This window comes from Suricata suricatta, chromosome 2 (genome assembly GCF_006229205.1).
Source record: "Suricata suricatta isolate VVHF042 chromosome 2, meerkat_22Aug2017_6uvM2_HiC, whole genome shotgun sequence".
NCBI lineage: Eukaryota > Metazoa > Chordata > Mammalia > Carnivora > Herpestidae > Suricata > Suricata suricatta.
This window is the reverse complement of record NC_043701.1, coordinates 177,035,578-177,054,314: the sequence shown is the minus strand read 5'-3', so window position 1 is coordinate 177,054,314 and position 18,737 is coordinate 177,035,578. Positions and strand designations below refer to the sequence as shown.

General features: G+C 52.8%; 1 long non-coding RNA gene across 1 annotated transcript; it reads right to left on the bottom strand.

Moving 5' to 3' along the window:
- Positions 1 to 16,362: 16,362 nt before the first annotated feature.
- Positions 16,363 to 16,745, bottom strand: LOC115285953. Its single transcript, XR_003905772.1, has 2 exons — positions 16,675 to 16,745; positions 16,363 to 16,552 (listed from the first exon to the last, which is right to left on the bottom strand). It is a non-coding gene; the product is annotated as an uncharacterized LOC115285953 (long non-coding RNA).
- Between the last annotated feature and the right edge of the window lie 1,992 nt (positions 16,746 to 18,737).

Here is an 18,737-nt window from a genome sequence, read left to right as displayed (position 1 = left end):
ACAAAGCGGCCATTAGTAGAAATGGGTGACATTTACAGACGGGTTGTAAGAGATAGAGGGTTGTCAGTGGGACCCTTCAGGCGTCTAGCATTGGGTCTGTCGTGTTCATGTTAGCAGGGGATCCTTTGTAGATGAAATCTGATGCAGAAGCCCTACTTAGATGGCATGCATAGCCAGGGGTTACGGGGTCCAGATCGGGGACACTGGCATGCCTGGCCCAGGCCTCCAGGCGCCCTGCAAGGGGGCCAGGTCTTCCTCTTGGGGAGGGGTGGGGCTGGACACATCCTCACTTCCATCCCTCTTGTTCGGACCCTCTCCTTCAGAATGCAGCACAGAGTCCCCTGTGTGTCCCCTCTCACAGTGCGGCTCAGTGACTGGAGTGGCGGCAGAGCTGACTGTGCTCCTGGGCACAGAGCACCCGGGGCGGCAGCCAACGCCTCCCTGGAGCCAGAATCGTCCCTGGCTGGTGCAGGGTGGGCTTCTAGCTTGCTAGACAAGGGACAGCAGAAAGGTCCCCAGACAACAGTGGAGTTGGGGACCAGCCCCTCCCCCCATGTGCCTCCATGCTGCTGGGTGAAGGAGCACGGCCAGCAGTTTTTTTCCACCCACTTCTGCAGATAAGAAAACAAGCCACAGAAGGGCAGTGGTCTGCCTTTGGCCCCTCAGTGGCCAAGCTTGGATGCGAACTGCCATCCCCTGGGGCAGGTCCAGTTCTTGCACCTCCCCAGCCTGGGCCTGTCTTTTGGCAGGAAAGAAAAAGAGAGAGAGAGAGACAGAGAGACAGAGAGAAAGGAAGGAAAAGAGAGTAAGAGGGAGAAAGAGAAGGGAGGGAAGGAAGGAAGGAAGGAAGGAAGAAAGAAAGAAAGAAAAAGAAAGAAAGAAAGAAAGAAAGAAAGAAAGAAAGAAAGAAAGAAAGAAAGAAAGGGAAGAGGGGGGAAGGAAGAAGGGAGGGAGGAAGGAAGAGGGAAAGAGAGAAAAGGAAGGAAGAGTGAGGGAGGCAGAAGGAAGAAAGAAAAAAGGAAAGAAAAAGAAAGGGAGAAAGAAAAGGCGAAGCAGTAGTGGGTGCTGAGCACTGAAGGTTTGCATCCCCTCTGCCCCCAAGTTCATAGTTGAAACTGCATCCCCAGTGCGAGGCGACCTGGAGGCGGGGCTCTGGGAGAGGATTAGGTCAGGAGAGCAGAGTCCTCATGAATGGGATTAGCGCCCTGATGGAAGAAGCCTGAGCGCTCCCTCCTCCGCCACGAGGACACAGTGAGAAGATGGTCATTTATGGACCAGAAGGTGGGCTCTCACCAGACCCCGAATCTGCCAGCACCTCGACCTTGGACTTTCCAGCCTCCAGGACTGTGAGAAACAACTATTTGTTGTCTAAACCCACGTCGAGGTATTCGCTTACAGCAGCCTGAACAGACTAAGGCAGGCAGAGTCGCTAGAATGAGGGGCTGTAGGGGTGGGTGACGGAGGGCCTGCTTGTTTTTCTCCACGGTTGAGTGTCCGTCGAACGTTGTGGAATCTAGACAAATCTTTGTATGACATTTGGTGTGGCTGGGTCATTTTATCACGTGTAGGACTGTGTTGATCAAAACACAGCCACAGACAGCGTTAATGCACAAATCGTTTGTTCGTAATGTATTACTTATTCAGGCAGGACTTTGGTTTTGGGCTGCAGAGCCAGATTTGTGGCTACTTTTTACTGACATACAGGCCTGACGGCATGATTTGAGTTGGCAGCAAGAAGCTGCTGTGTAGCCCTCTCCCGACTTGTAATTCCTTCCTGAGCACCTGTGTCCTACCCTGACCATGAGCCCCGGACAATGGGGGCATCTCACTCACGGTTAATTCTGGCTCTCACATCCCAGCTGCTCAATAAATGTTGGTTGAATGACTGAATAAGCCAATCTGCAATCGGTGGGAGTTGTCTGGAGTTTCTGGCTTATTCACTGCAGTCCATGTATTTTAAAATTTGTTTATTAAGAAATTATTTTAGGGGCGCCTGGGTGGTTCAGTCTGTTAAGCGTCCGACTTTGGCTCAGGTCATGATCTCACGGTTCGTGGGTTCGAGCCCCGCATCAGGCTCTGTGCTGACAGCTAGCTCAGAGCCTGGAGCCTGCTTCAGATTCTGTGTCTCCTTCTCTCTCTGACTCTCCCCTACTCATGCTGTCTCTCTCTCTCTAAAATAAATAAAAACAGTAAAAAAAAATTAAAAAAAGAAATTATTTTAACGTTTACTTATTTTTGAGAGACAGAGAGAGACAGAGCATGAGCAGGGTAGGGGCAGAGAGAGAGGGAGACAGAGAATCCGAAGCAGGCTCCAGGCTCTGAGCTGCCAGCACAGAGCCAGACGCGGGGCTCAAACCCACAAACCGTGAGATCATGACCTGAGCCCAAGACGGACGATTAACTGACTGAGCCACCTGGCGCCCATGCATTTTATCAAATGTTCCAGTTGCCTCCCAGATACGCCTTGACATGGAGACCAACCATCTTTTTTTGTTTATTTCATTTTGTTTGCTTTTACACTGGCTTTGGGAACACCTTGAAAAGGAAAGAAGGAAATGTCGAGATGGCCGACGGGCTCCACTGTTAGTCACCGTGGAGCAAGGAGATGTGTGCACGTGGCTCTCCCCGCACGTCTGAAGCTTTGTCTTTCCATGCTCTAGAATCGCTTTGAGGATGAGAAATCGCTTTCTGGAAACCTAGTATGGTTTTCCCATTACCGTTTGGGAGTCGCGTAAAGCTATTTCTGATACCCTTACCCGTCCCCCCCTGCTTTTCGCAGGAACTGATTGGACTGGCCTTCTGGGTATGTGGGGGGTTCCTCACGGACCCAGCTCAGAGATCCCTGCTGAGCTGACATAGTATCTGCAGTCTGTCTATGTGAAATCAGGCAGGGAGAGGGGAAATGAGGTTAAAAAAGAAGCAAGCATGTGTCTTAAATGTACTGCATGTGAATCCAGCCCTCGGCTTAAGCTCTACTTGATTTAGATCACAGCGCTGTCACCTGAAGACACTTACTGGCAAGTGTGTTTGAGCTTGGGATCGAGAGGCGTGGACAGGAGTGGGTTTTGCGGCATTTAAAAAAAGAAAGACTAAAGACTAAAGTAGGCATTTCCGATCAGTGAGAGAGCTCCCTGTTCGCACCCAGGAGCGTCCACCCCGAGGGAGAAGAGAAAAGTGACGAGGTGGACGCAGTGGGGCTTCAACGCCAAGCCGTGCTCCTCTTGCCATCTCTCACCCACTGAGGGAAAGGTGGACAATTTCCTAGTTTTCATGACTTGCCCCTCCAGCTACTGGTCTCCCTGCCATTTCAGTGTTGACCCAGGACAGCAGTGCCGCTGGTCCTTCTGGCCAGGCTGCCGGGAGTCCTTAGCCACAACGTGGCCAAGGTAGCGTGTCATTCTCCATCCCCCGAAGGTGGCCTCTTGGGCTAGGTTAGCAATGGCTCCAGATCCTCTGCCTTCTCATCCTTCCGTCGAAGGGGGAAGTCCCTTTCTATCGCCCTTGGCTTTGGGCCGACCTGACTCCTTTGGGTCTTCCCAGGTCGGCAGCTCCCGGCTCGGAGCCCAGCGCCACACCCTGGGGAGTGACTATAGGGAGGGACACTGAGGCTCTCTGTTGACCACCCACCTGAACTCCCCGATGATGGCCTGGACACATCACTGGCTACATGAGTGAACGTGAGAGTGGGCATTCCCACCAGCGAAGCTTCCAGACCAGCGCAGCCCAGGTGGCACTGCCCTCGGCCAGAAGGACCCCAGCTGAGCCCGGCCAGCCCACACGGCCGTGAGGACCACGACCGGCTGTTGCTGCCGGTGCTGTGCGTTGGGAAGGATTGTCACCCAGTGACGAACGGATCACAGAGAGACAGGCTTGCGAGGAGGAAGGCTGGGAAGCGCTTTTTCCCATCTCTTACCATGTGGGGTGTGTTGCCAGGAGACAGATTTCCCATGAAAACCACACCTGGTTGGCGAACTCTTCGAAGTTAGAGCCAAGGGGCCTTGCAGACCCTGCCATCCATCTTTCATTTCACAGGCGGCGACATTCCTGGTCGCGGTGCCACTTGGCAACCTCTGTCCTCACTTTGGCATCACGAAGCCTTTCTTTTCCTCAGCGATCTGCTCAGGCCGTTTTGTGTGATGGAGATTGCACAGTATTCCCCACCTTCCTCACCCCTACCTCCAACCAGCCAGCAGCATCCAGACGCTTCTTTTCAACGGAAACTTGGAGCCGATGGCCACAAAATGCCAACGGTCATCTTTATTCGTCTTCAACATGAGGGAAAGTGGGGGGCGGGCCGGGCCACCCAGGACCTCCGTGCTGTCTCCTCACTGTCTCTCGTCTTGTGCTCATCTTTCAGCAGCCACCCAGGTGCCACGGGGTCCTCAGAGCTAAAGGACACGAACCTGCTGTTATGTGGAATAAGGCTGTGAGGGGCAAGAAGGGAAGGACCCCGTGGAAGGGGACAGCAGGCTAGGGGCCGTCCTGGGCTGCCTAATCAAAATGCCACTTTTCTATCGTCCCAGGTGGGGTTCCTGCTGAAACAGCAGAGGTGCACAGGGAGCTTACTTCGGGGTGTTCCTGGGACCCACTTCTATGGGGGAGTAGAGGGAACAGGACCCAGGAGAGCAGACTGGGATGTGCTCACAGTGAAGCCTTCAGCGGAGGTGCAGGTGACCCCGGCGGGAGGGTGGCTCCTCAGGGGTGTTTCTCACTGGGTGGGGGGCTGGGCTTTCTGGGGACCCACCCCAACAACGAGGGCCCCAGCCTGTGGGCCTTCAGTCCCAAAAGGAGTTGGCTACCCTGCCAATGACCAGCCATTGGATGCGGGTTCCTGGGGTGGCATGGCTTCCGGGACAGGGACTTCTGTCTTCAGCGCCATGAGGGGCCAGGCGGAGGGTCGCGGCTGCGGGCGCCCATGGTGGCTGAGGGGATGGGCTCCTGGGTCCCGAGAGAGGACCTAGGTGCCCCCGCAGCACCCACCATGGCCCTCTGCTGCCTCGCGGTCCTCTTGTGTGCGAGGGGTCATTGGCCGCTGGGCCAGTGGCCCCTTCTGTGGAAATCTGTAGAGGGGAGCGGGTCAGGGTCCAGGTTAGCACGAAGGCAAAAGTCTCTTGGTCAAAATGACCCTCGGGGATCTCCGGAGAGGGGCTTTCCCAGTCAGTCTGCCACAGCGGGCTTGCTTCTGGCTGGAGCCCATCTCCACCTTGTTCTCTGAGCACCAGACGCAATGGTCAATTTGCATTTTGGAGCCACACTGTCTGAATATCCAAAAATCCAGAAACCAAAAAATGTGAGTGAGGTTCTTCTCAGGGCCGTGCGGTGCTATGGTGGCGCTCAGGAGCCTGTGGGGGGGGGGGCAGCACTTCCTGTCTCCCACCTTCAGGCCCCTCACCTAGAAGGGCGGGGGGGGGCTGCATCCTTTAAGCCATCTCCCCGCTGCCCCCCACCCCCGCCCTGTCCCTGTCTTTTCTCCTTTCCTTCTGCAACCCCTTTTCGTAACACAAAACCCTGAACTCTAAGTTAGTAGGAGGGTAGGATTCAACCCCACTCAATAGAAGGAAGACCTTCATCCAGGTATCAAACGCAGACCCTGGAACTCTTTCTTCCTCCTATTAGACGAGACCTTGGCCAAACCCCCCAGGACTTCTCTGGGTTTCTGTTTCCTGGAACCTGGAGTCTCTATCCCCTGGACTGTAAGCCCCTTGTAAGCAGCTATCACTGCCTTCAGCCAAGGGCAGCCAAGGACCGGCCGGGTCCCTCTTGGGTCCTCAATAACCTGATGGACCCATGAATGAATGGGTGGATGAATGAATGAATGGACAAACGGTTGTCTTAAAGGGCTCCCGGGGGTCGCTGTAGGAATGTACGTTGTGAGCTGCGGAAATCAAAGCACGGTCTTCGTGATGGCTGAGGTCACCGGAGGAGGAGGTGACGTCTCCAGGTACCTTCTTCCATCCTGAGGTTGAGAAGGAGTAAAACCCAAGAGTGAACTGCCCCCCTCCTCGGTCTGCGTGGAGGCCCCACGAGGGGACAGAGGCATGGGAGGTGGGCAGCAGCGGGCGAAGGTGCCTCAGGGTCACAATAAAGAGGAGGTCCCCGCTCGCAAGTCCCGGGTGGCCTCTCACCTGGCCCACCCAACCGCACCTGCTGCGGGCTGAGCGGAGGCTGCGGGCAGCGGGTGCTGGCGGCCACCTCCTGGACCGTTGGAAGAGTCAGCTGGCTGACCCTGGGCCTGCCTGGATCGCGCCTGAGATGGACTGCAAGGATCTGCGGCTCGGCCTCTCCCTCCCCCACGTCCTACCGGGGAACATTTCCGCCAAGCGGAACTTTCACACGCAGGCCCATGGGGGGATCCATAAACTAGGCTTATGAACCAGCTGAAAGGCAAGTAGCTTAGGACCCAGGGTTTTGACGCTAGGAAGATTCCAACATCACATTTGTTTATTTTTTTTAAGTTTCCGAGCGAATGTATGTTTCTTCATGTTTAGAGGTTGGCAGCCCTGGAAAATGAAGTTTATTTATCTACCAGATACACATCGTATAAACAGCTGCAAACAGCTTCCCCCGCCCCACGCGGCTGCGGCTCTCAGCTCTGACCTGTGCAGCTGAAAGGTGGTTGCATTTTCTCGAAGGCTCTGTCTTCAGCCGGGCCTTGGGGCGGTGCCTGTGGGAGGCAGAGGGGCTGCGTTCTGGGACCCAGGTGGGGCTGAGACCGACTCTGGGCTGCCGGTGGGGGTGGCTTCCAGAATCTTACCTGGTTGCCGCAAATCACTCCCAGGTTCATTCCACAAACTGATGTCGATCTTTCCCAGGCCCTGTGCTGGCCCCTGGTGACATGAAGACGGTCAGCCAGGCCCCTGGGAGGCCCTCGCCCCAGAGGGGAGAGCCTCGAGGGGCAGGGTCCTGGGGGTGGGTGCTAACTTCCCTCCGGAGCACCTTCCACCCGCCCGCCTCCCTCTTCTCCAGCAGCGACAGCTGCCCCTCGCCCTCCCGCCCTGTTCCATCTGTGCCGGGGGAAGTGAGCTTAAGGATGTTTCCGGAAATGAGGAGAGGTCAGGATGCTGAAGTGTTTGGAAGTTATCCTAGGGAACGCCCGCTGAGGCCCTGGCCCCCCACTGAACGCGCTTGTGGGGCTGCTCTGTGTTTGCACGTGTTCCCATTTATTAACCGTGGAGGCGCTCGGCAGCGGAGTGACACTCCTGCGTTGCTAACGGAATGCAGCAAACCTTTCCTCCTTGCGTTTGCAGGCAGACCCACATCGTAAATGCACAAGGGTGGTAATCGGCCAATACGCAGGGCCTCATATGTAACGCAGATTCCCTGAAGAATTAGCCTCCTGGAAGGGCTCATTTGGCAAGAGTGTTTGGATGCTATTGTTTTTCTTTCTAGGAAGAGCAGTTCGCGTTTACAAGATGGATTATTATCGGGCCGGGAGAGGCAGAGGGTGCAATTTCTTGCCTGAAAATCGCTGTCTTCTGAACCTTTCACAGAGTCAGCACCTTGCTTTATCTTCGTTTCTGCCTGCAGGGGTTGAGGTGCTTGTGTTTCATCTTCCTATTTTCTATCTGCATTTCCTAACGGGAAGGCTCTTTTCCCAGCCGGCCGAGCAGCGGGCTTTCCAGGGCGGCACAGCCTCTTCATTCTCCATCTTGAATCAGCTCAGCGTGCCAGGGGGCGCAGCACACGACTGGTGGCCTTCCGGAACAGGAGGGACGTAGAGAGTGCCCACGTGTGGATGTGGACAGCCCCAGGGATGGGAGGGGGCACCGCAGGCAAAGGGGGCAGCCTGAATAAAGGGCCGTAGGGAAAGCTGCCACATGATGGAAAAGTGACAGTCATGAGGGCGGGACGGAAGGAGGCACAGGTGTGCCAGCTAGCCCAGTCCGTGTCCACCGGGCCCCAGAGCTGTGACCGTAGAGTTCCTGATGCCTCCCGCCCCTGCTGGTTAAGCCCTGGCCAGAGGTCGGGCCCCACGCTGGGCGCCTTTCAGGCACTGCCTTGTGTTTTGGGCGGCACTATGTCCTGTGGAAGTCCTAACCCCAATTCCTACGAAGGTGACCTTACTTGGAAATAGAATCTTTGCAGATGAGATCGAGTTAAGACGGGGTGGTGAGGGTGGACCCCCCCCTTCAGCATGACAGGCGTCCTCAGAAGAAGAGGGAGATTTGGACCCAGACACACGTGAGTTGTGACTCGTGACGCAGGCAGCTTCGGCCGCACGCCCGGGACTCCAGTGTCTCCCACCCACCACTGGGAGCCCAGAGAAAAGATTCTCCTTATCGTGGTTGGCAAATAACGGCCCCCCGCCCTGAGATGTCCACTCTCTAAGTCCCACAATCTGGTGAAAGGACTTGGAGATGACATTAAAGTTACTGAGGTTTAAATAGGGCAATGACCCGGGTGGACGCAACCCGATCCCACAAGCCCCAGAATGCAGAGCATGCTCTCCATGTGGAGCAGAGGAAATGCAGCAGAGGACGAAGTCACCGAGACCAGGAGTGCGATGGGGCTTCATGTGTGGCTGCTGGCTCTGAAAACGGAGGACAGGGACGGAGGGAGGCCCCCGCCGCTGGCCAGGCCAGCACGTGAGCTCTGTGGCCACAGCTCTGCCAATAACCCGAATGTGCCCGGTCCAGATTCTGCCCCCGCACTGCCCCCTCTTTCTCCGGAGTCTCCAGAAAGGAACACATCTCTGCCAATGCCTTGATTTCGCCTGAGCCCCCCCCTTGACCTCTCGTTTACAGAACTGTGAATGAAGAAGTGTGTGTTGTTGCAAGCCACGAAGCTTGCACCATCAGCGCGGGGAACTATGCACCATCTAGAACACAGATGCAGCAACTACAGCCCAGAGAGGTTAGCGACTTTGCCCAAGTTCAGATGGAGGCTCGGTGGAGAAGCTGGCATGGGGACCCGGGTGACACTGAAACCCATGCGCGTGACCGAAGGAATCTGTGGCAAAGGTGAAGGACAGGGGAAGTGAGTCCCGGTATGGAGAGTGTCACCTGATGTGCCAGGGGCTGGTGGGTGGGGGTGGAGCGCGGGGGAGGGGTAGGCAGAGGGCCTCAAGATCCCCACGCTGGTAGGGGAACGGTGCCCACAGCAGGTGGCCGACCTAGGGGGGGGGGCAGGTTTGCACCTGATCGATGAGGTATATTTCGAAGTTGGAGAATAAAAGGCGTTTCAGGGTAAGGCTGGAAGTCTCCCTTCCTCGCCATGACCCGATTCCCACCGTTCTTCCCTCCTCCCTTTCCCTTTATTTCTGCATTTAGTCAGGACAAGTTGCTGGGAAGCCAGCAGGTTCGAGCAGAGAGCCGGCCCTGCCAAGCGGAACCAGGTGGAGTGTGGCAGGCGCTGGCACTGGAAACAGCCAGAAAAATGGACCGAGCGTGCGAGGGCACAATCATGGTGGGAGGCTTATCTGCCTCCATCTTGGACAGAAGTTCCGTTTTCCCCATAAACTAACTCCCCCGAGGAGAACTGAGACCAGGCAAGGAACCACGGTGGTGAGAGGGCCTCGTGGCCAAGCCCCCCCCCCCACGTCCACACCAACCCCGGGCAGGAAGGAGGACCCAGGAAGCCCGGCGAAGCGCCATTCCTGGGGACACGGTCACTGGGTGCTGAGAAATGGGTGGTGGCCAGGACTGCTCCCATGGGCAGGCACCAGCGCGTGTCCGCAGAGGACCTGCCGGTAATCGCTCTGTCCGGCTCCTGGTGAAGCTGCCCGGCCCTTCGATGTCTGGGGTCCCCTGGAGATTGTCCACTGCAGCGAGACTCTGCTCAGGGGACCGACCAGCCACAGCCACACATTTCATATACACGCTTGATGCCCCAACATCATAGCACCCTCAAACCACAATCAATACCCCGGCTACTACTTCATTCAATAGGAAACATGGCAGGGGCCTGGCTGGCCCAGGCAGGAAAGGACTCTTGATCTCAGGGTTGTGAGTTTGAGCCCCATGTTGGGTGCAGAGATGACATAGAAGTACAATTTTTTTTTACAGAGATTACTTTTTTTTAAGTTTATTTATTTTTGAAAAGGTGGGGGCGGGGAGAGAATGAAGGGGGAGGAGTGGATAGAGACGGAGAGAGAGAATCCCAAGCAGGCTCCATACTATTAGTCCAGAGCCAGATATGGGGCTCGAATTCACAAACTGCAAGTTCATGACCTCAGCTGAAACCAAGAGTCGGATGCTTAATCATGCAGGTGCCCCTTAAAAATAAAATCCTTGAAAAAAGATCTCTTTAATTAAACAAATAAATGGAAAGATGGCCTTCTATAAGATTATTGACATTAACACCAGATATTCAAATAGCCCTGTCAATATATAACTGAATCACTTCAAAATAGGCCCAGGGCTGCCAAACAATGGCCCCAGAAATGGAGCCGAGGGAAAGCGTTACAGAGTTTCTGATCAGGCCTGACCAAGCAGGGTAAGCCCAGGATGGAAGGAGAAGGTAGGTAATTCCCAGAGGCCCCCGGGAAGAATGCCCGCCTCTCTGTGACTTGTCCCAGCCCGTCCACCTGTGGGAGTGACTTCTTCCCGGAGTAGGCTTGCATATAAAATAGAGAAACAAAGTTCAATCTAAATTTCAGAAAAACAATAACTTTTAATATAAGTGTGTCTGATGGAATATTTGTTCATACGACATGGGGCACCTGGGTGGCTCAGTCGGTTAAGTGCCTGACTCTTGATTTCAGCTCAAGTCATGATTCCAGGGGCGTGGGATTGAGCCCCGCATCGGGCTGCATGCTGAGTGTGGAGCCTGCTTGGGGATTCTCTCTCCCCCTCTCTCTGCCCCTTTCTTGCTTGAGCTGTCTCTCTCTCTTAAAAACAAATAAATAAACATTATCTGAAATTCTAATTCAACTGGGTGCCTGCGTTTTTATTAGCAAGATTTGCTACCCCAACCCAGCAATGTTCTGAAGTGGAGTCTTGTTTTATACAGAGGAGTCAAGACTAACAAATGTCTTGATTCCTGCTTTGAGGCACACAGAGGATTTTTTTTTTTTACAAAGAAAATGAATGTGTTCCTTCCTTGTCCCCAGAGGATAGGACAAAACAATGCACCAGTTGGATAAGTGCAGAATCTGCTGATGGTCATGATGAGCAGATGCTGGAATGAATTTGTGCGATCCGGAGAAGGCCTTTGCAAGAAAGGGAGCAACTGCGCTGCCCTAGACAGTTCCAGCTTCTGCTGGAACCAAGACTTAGAGGGGAGTCTGGAGGATGGTTACCTCCAATATTCACAACTTGCGAATAAGGTCACAGAGGCTCAGAGAGGCTGGGTAACTTGCCCGAGGTCACACAGCAAAGTCAAGTAGCAGGAAATAAGGCCAGGGTTAGGGCAGGGCTACAAAGAGGGAGGTCTGAATGCCTCTCGTCTACAAATAGTATACTCCCAGTCCCTGGCCCACATCACCTGCTCTGGGAATACCAGCAGCATAAGTGAAAACCATGGGCCCCCACCTCGGGCTCCTGCCCCCATCACCCATTAACCTTGGACGGGCTCTCAGTGTGTCCATGGCCCATTTAGTAAAATTGGGGTCATCGTGGTATCTACCTCACAGGGTCCTTGTAATCAATATGTGACAATTCATTTAAAGGCCACAATCACGTTGCTTGAACATAATAAGCGCCTAATAAATGTCAGCCACCATGCACCTTCTCTGCGCTGACAGAGCATTCTTGCAAATAAAGAGCCACCAAGGCTCCAAGTGACCTTATGGAGGAGCAGAGCAGTGGTCCCCACGTTGGGCAGAGTGGCTGGCAAGGAAGAGAGATTAGAGCCAGCAGCTGCCCTAGGATTCTAAACGTGAGGGCTGCAGCAATACTAGTAAATAAACACACCCAAAAGAATGGGGGTGCATGGCTTTCGAAAGACAGCCCAGATTTAGGCATGGACTGGCCTTGGTGGGAGGGGAGCTGGCAATGCTCAGGCTGGAGGGTGGCGGCGCAGGTGGGCACTGGGGCCAGAAGCTCCAAAAGGGCGCCGGAAGTCAAGGTCAGTAAAGGTAGCTCTCTGGCTTGTTGAGGATCCAGGGGCAGAGATGCTGCCGCGCCATGCCGTGGGCACAGAGGAAGCCAGAGATAGGTCCAGCCAGGCCCGGGGTGGGGGAAGGGGAAACCAATGCCACCCCAGGGTGCCTGCAGGGTGCTTCAGCAAGCACCTGCTGCGGACACGCCTCGACATTGATCGCTCCTCACTTCACAGTCGGAACCCTGATTTCCGGCTGAGGCCGGCGTCGACGGATCGCGCGCCCCTCCTCCCGGCCGCGTCGTCCCCATCGCTCTTCCAGCTCCGGGTCGGCAGCACCCCCTCCCCACCTTGCTTCCCCGGGCGCCTCTTGCCCCTGCATCCGCCCTGTGCGCTCACCGGACGCCCGCGGCCACACGGGGGCGCTAGCGCCCGCTGCGCGCGTACCTGCGCTGAACCCGGAGAACAAAAGGAACCCTGGGGACCTTGGCCTCCTTCACCTGGAACCACCTGCTCCACGGGCCGCAGGGCTGAGCGCCACCGCCGGCATCTGGCCCCCGCGAAGGAGTTAATTTTTGCTCGCCGCTGCTCTCAGAAATCTGTTAAAGAAATCGCTCCTCCCTTGATGGCCGTTCTCTCCTGCTTGGGGACAAAATATAAGAGCTTTGGGACTCTAAAAGGGTTACTGGGTCTGTGGTTTTACAATGCGTCCTGCTCTGTATTCTCCGTCTCCTTCCCGGAGTTTACCAGGATCCTGGCAGCATCATTTTTCTCCCCTTTGGTTTATTAAAGTGAACTTCTTTTTCGCGTTTGGCCCCAGTAGACACAGTCTCGGAAAATGGCAACAAACTAAACAGCAGAAATAAAGGGAAAAGAAGGAGGGAAGTACCGTGGAAATCGGGTCATTCATTGCAAGGAAAAGAAACTTCCACTGCACGGCCAGGTCAGCCTTACCCTAAAACGGCTTTTATTCTCCAACTTTGAAATATACCTCTTCGATTAGGTGCAACCCCCCGTGTTAATGTACCCGGATGCCTTAATTGGGAAACCCCAAAAGAGGCTAAGTTACAATCACCATCAATCAAGTGTCTATGGAGGGCCTGTAAGCACAAAGGCAGCTTAATAAACTGCCAGAGGCTAGCCAGGCAGTGTGCCCAGCCCTGAAACTGCAAGATGGGAGAGGCAGGCTGAGCTTTCTGGGTGTTATAATTCAGCGGTCCCCAATTAACCCCTCTCCCCCCAAACTGATGGCCAAGGTCACTTTCCACTGGGCTTTGTCCAAGGTCAGTTCCAAGGGGAAACTTTTTCCAAGGGCATTGCCATCTTGGTTCAGCCAGCCTTTCTCCCTCTGGGTTCATGGCTCTGCCTCCACAGCTGTGGGTTCCTGCAAATTTGAGGGAGCAGGAGGCCTCCCAGAGAGGAGCTGAGGGTCGACAGAAATACCACTGAGACCAGCGGCTGTTCCTAGTGGGCCCCAGAATCGGGAGGTCGGGCTGTAGGTACATCACTCAAATTCAGTTGCAGGTGTCCAGTAAAGAGCTTTCCTGGGAATCTCCAGCACTCTTCCCGGGCTGAGGAGGGGTCCCCCAGCCCTAAACTCCTCTGGTAGGGTGAGGCCACTGAGAGTACGTGGGGCCTGGGGGGAAGGCAGAAGCAGTTCCTGGAGACTCCCCTGGCTAAGGAGATCTCGGAGGAGGAAGAGGAAGGCTAGGGCACTGTCCGGGGACAATTTCCTATAATACCTTCACCACCCAATTTGGTGGCCCTGGCCACGTATGGCTTTTAAGCACGTGAAATGTGGTCGGCAACTCCGTAAGGCCTGAAGTGTACATTTTATTTAGTTTTAATGAATTTAACATGAAATAATCATACCGGCTAGTGGCTACCGTGTGGGACAGGGCCAGCGCAGCTTTGGACCGTGATGGTGGGCGGGGGTGGGGATGGAGCAAGAGTGGGCGATGGGACCCCACTGTTCATCTCTTCCTGATCACCTCACACTGGCTAAGCCCACCCAAATATTTCCTCTCTGGTCTGCTGGGAGCCATTGTTACGGAGGAGGTGGCCCAGGGCAGGCCGAGGGTGGCGGGAAGGCAGTCTTGCAGCCGTGCAATGACATGTCATAAATTGCCCATAAGCAGCAACGGGCCAGGAATGAGAGGACTTTTCCGGTAGATACCATTACCCGTAGACAGGGGTCAACAGCAGGGTTCCTGGGCTATGGTTTCAAAATACTTTAAAGAGGATGTTGACTTCCTGTAGAAGGGTTGCTCTTCTGTGATGGGTAAATGACAACTTTTCCGTTTCACCGTGAGTGTTCAGCGATTGGAGAGGCTGGAGATCTTAGACCCATTTATTTCTTCAGCTCAAAGGGGGAGACCTTACTGATGCAAAGGAGGGTGAGGCCAAGGAGTGGGGGCTGCGTTCAGTGACTTTCCCAGAATCATACCGTTTGGGGCAACGTTGGGATAAAGACCCAGTCTTGGGTGTCCTGCCCTGGTCTGGTGCTGTTTCTACGGCACAATGTTCCCGGTCGAATACCCTGGGATTTCGGGCATTGTAGACTTTACACCTGGCTGGTTTGGCCAACCAGCGAACTGACCCATCGGTTTTCCTTTATAGATGGGAGGTGCCTGGTAGAAACTTGCAACATTGGGGGCGGCTTGGGGGGGAGGGTTGTGTACCTGGGGGCAGTGTTGAGGCCAGAGTAAAATTTCCCCAATGATTCCCTCGCTCACTACCTTTTATAGTAAATTTTGCTTTTCTTGAACTAGAATGCAGTCAGGGTTCCCAAATTGCCCCTTCATTGCCTTTTGAGTAACAGACCTGGTTACCCAGTTGTAAATAGCAAATGTGAGGCAGATTTTTAAGGCTTAATTTCTCTAGCACAATTCTTCAGACTTGTCCATTTCTATTTGTTTTCATAATATCGCTGATGAGACTCATTTTATGGACCACAAATGTTGGCCCTTACTTCTGCCCCGATTTTGAAGACTGCAAATTCAGCCGATGAACTGTAGGTGTGTGAAAGAAGTCTAATAATCTTGGGTACCTGAACTTGAAGGTTCTTGGAAACATTAGCAGCGACACTGACCCTAACCAAGTTCCTGGAGCAGGCGAAGATGTTGGCTAGCCCATGGCGAGCAGGTAGCTGTTCTCTGGAAGTATTAACATTTTGGGAGGCAATGAATTCTACCCAAGATATTCCAACGCTGCACTGAGTTGAACTACCTAGAAGGAGCCATCGCCTGACACGGTAGGTTTAAGTGGTTGACTTGCTCTGGTGGCCACTGGAATGACCCCCAGCCCGATCGGGAGACCGGATTTCTGGTTCACCAGTGGGGTGACCCGGAGCCCAACACTTGCCCTCTCCGTGCCCTGCTCTTCTCCTCTGTCTGCGTGTTGGTTTAACACACAGTTTCTCACCTTTGGATCTAGTCTCCTTAGGAAGACCTACACGTGTCACTTATGACACTTGGATATCCAATAAACCCTAAGAGCAGAACACACTGGCAATTTTAATTCTGGTGTTCCTCATGTCTATAGAAAGCTCTTTCTTTGGGGCTGAATAGTTCACCAGTGTTAGAACGCCTTGTATGTGACCTTACCCCTCCTCTCTTGAAACCCCCAGGGACGGCTCCTGGGAAGCCCTGGGTACAAGAAAGCATTGCATTTGGATAGTAATTTGTATGACTCAGGCTGCCTGCCCAGCCACATTCCATTCCAGGTGGGTCAAAACCCACCACCAGCTCCTTCAGCTGGGGCAGGGCATGGGGATGGGGCATTTGAAAGTTATGACTCCAGACTCTTAAAACCGGTCCATACTAACATGCAGGTGGTGCTGCTGGGTTCTGGGCTCTTCACTGAAACACCTGAATCCCTCCAATAGATCCAGGAGATAGGAATATTCAGAATGGCTAATAATAATCACAGGAGACACACTGCATTTCCAGAACCATGAGGAGTATCTGAATAAAAAAACGTTTTGTCACACTTTCATTCACTTCACCTTCTCAGTGACCCTACTAAATAACTACAAGACACGTCCCACTATTGTCTTCATTTTACCTGAGAAAAATGGAAGACTCAGAGAACTTAAGTAACTTGCCTGAGGTCACACAGCAAATGAGTGAAGACAGTCGCACCTTGCCTGTTGGAACCAAAGCCCCCTCACCTTAAAGCGAGGCAGAGATTCCAGAAGGACTCTGTCCCCAGGGAAGTCTTGACTTTGAGAGTCTGTCCTAAGTTTAGAATCATCGCTCCTGCTAAGTGCTAGGATTTATGCTTTCACTTCAGTTAAATACCAGCCATTCCCCGAAGAAGGGACAGAGCTGTCAGGGGGTCAGGCTCCTCCCCTCATCCCAGGAGGCAACCGCACCAACCACAGTGCTTGGACTGTTCTGTATTTCTCCTCTCCAACGCTTCTTTTATGCCATGGACATTATTGAGATGTAGCCTAAAGAATGAAACTCATAGTCTTGCAGGAGCTCTGAACCACATTGGAAGGACTCATTAGCGCCGAAATGGCAGCAGCCTGAATCCATCCAACTCTTCTATAGGGTGAAGGAGCAGCCACCTATTAAAAAACAAATTATTAAAAAAATTTTTTGAATCTTCAGAGGAGAGCGGCCCGGGCAGTGAAGGTTCCCACCCCTCCCCCGCCCCTCCCTGCAAGCACTACGCAAGCAGCACACTTACTTTCTTGAAAGTCAGGAGGCATTGGACTTCTGGTGTCCTCATTTTTCTTCCTTCCATTGATGTATCATTACTAGAGTGAAAAAAAGAAGGGCGTCTCTAGGGCTTTTGAAAAAAAAAAGGGTGGCTACTCAAGACATTTTGTAAAGGGGGGACAATCGTGAAGAAAAGGCACCCCAGTGGGGGGCGGAGGGGTGGTGAATGTGGCCTTGTCTGGCAGCCCTTTCAGCAGAAACCTGGTGCCGGCATTTCGTATTTCAGTTCAAACTGTCACCTTTAGTTCTTGCTGGCTTTTCTGCCCTCGGCCCTGAACCTCAACAGCTTGGGGCTTATTTACCTATTCACACTCGGCCGGGGAAGCTCATTAATAGGCTTATTAGCAACACCATTCACGGGAGGCCATTGACAAAAGGGGTTCCAGCCACTTGAAGAGGGAAGAGGAAAAAAACTGTACAGAGATTGTTTTCTCATTCAGATGCCTCACTGGTGTGAAAGCTTTCCTACACCCTCTGAGGTCACTTGAAGTCTAAATATGATGGCAGAATTGTGTGTGTGCGTTTTTTTTTTTTAATTCCAAACATGCTTTTGCTTTTCTCAAAACCGAAGAGTTTGCTGTTGTGGGCTGGGGGGCTTTGCTTCCTTAAAAATGAATACTCTTCAGGGAATAAGGGTCCTGTGATGGATTGGTGTCTTTTCATCCCTATAAAGAATAAATTCTGCAAACTGCATCTGGACACGAAAGAAGGTGTTCTGATTTGTCATTTTAGCGGAAGCGTGCCTGTTTATTCGGGGTACATAAAGCTGTTGATGGATGGGGTTAGGGACCACGGCTTCCTGCACCAGTAATTTATGTGAGAATGTGTTAACAGCGTTTTCAGTGGCTGATGGATATGTTGCAGGATAAGAAGGGACTCTGTCCTGAGACACTTGAGCTTCCCGTTGGTGGGGAATGTAAAGATGGACGTGCCAGTCACTGAGTGGGCAGACCTTTCGCCACCTCTCTTTTTGGGACCACAGGTCTGAGAACTCGGAAAGGTATTGGGATGCTCAGGACAACGCAGGTGTGAGGAATGGCCAGGTGGCTGAGCCGTCAGTTAATTAAAAGGTTTTAGGACTGATCCGGGTTAAAAGACTTGACCAAACACATACCCGAGCCTGTGGACCAATACCTTTGCTGTCACATTTTCAAAATATAATTTCACAGCCATTTGCTGAAGCATTCCAGTGGATTTGCTCCTCCTGGCTTTTAAGTCATTTACATAAAAAGTTTTTTATTGTGTATTGTGAAGCAAAATGATTTTCTCATGATGTGGCACCTTCAAAAATTTTTTTCGTGTTATTGAAGTGTGCTATGCCAGTGACCCATGAGCAACTGCATTTCTAAATGCTGGAAAAGTCGATTTTCCAGGTCGGTTTTGTACTCACGGCTCCATCTTGAGGCCTCAAAAACATTCGAAAGCACTACTGGGTTTAATGACCTTTTCCAAGGAAAAATAATTAAGGTTTTTTATCTATATTGTCTTGGACTTAAGCAGAAAAGCTTAGGCGCTGGATGAGTGAGGAGGAACGTATATTAAAAAATAAATTACCCCTTAGACAGAGCCTAGTGAGAAAGGTAAATGGAAAGAAAATACGAACTTTAACCAGTTACAGCCCTGCATTCAGTTGATGAATCTGTCTGATTTTGCAGTACAAGAATCTAAGATTCAGAAAGAGAATTGCTTTGCTCAAGGTCATACAGCTATTTAGAGCAGAGTTGAGCCTTTAGAATCTTTCCAATTTCTTTTTATTACTGCAAGTATGTATTACTAAACAACTCTTTTTTGTTGTTGCGGTTTTTGACTTTTTCTATGAGAGGCCAGATCCAAAGTCAGGTCCTGCCAATAATCAGCTGTGGGGCCCCGGACAACTTCCTGAACCTCTCTCCTCCTCTCTCATGAGAAACGAGGATCATTACTGTGCAGAGGACGGCGGTGCCGGCGACAAATAACCGGTTCAGTGCGCCCTGCCCATGCTGGGGGCTCCCTAGGTGTTGGTTTCTTCCCTCACTGCTGGAGTTTTGCAGG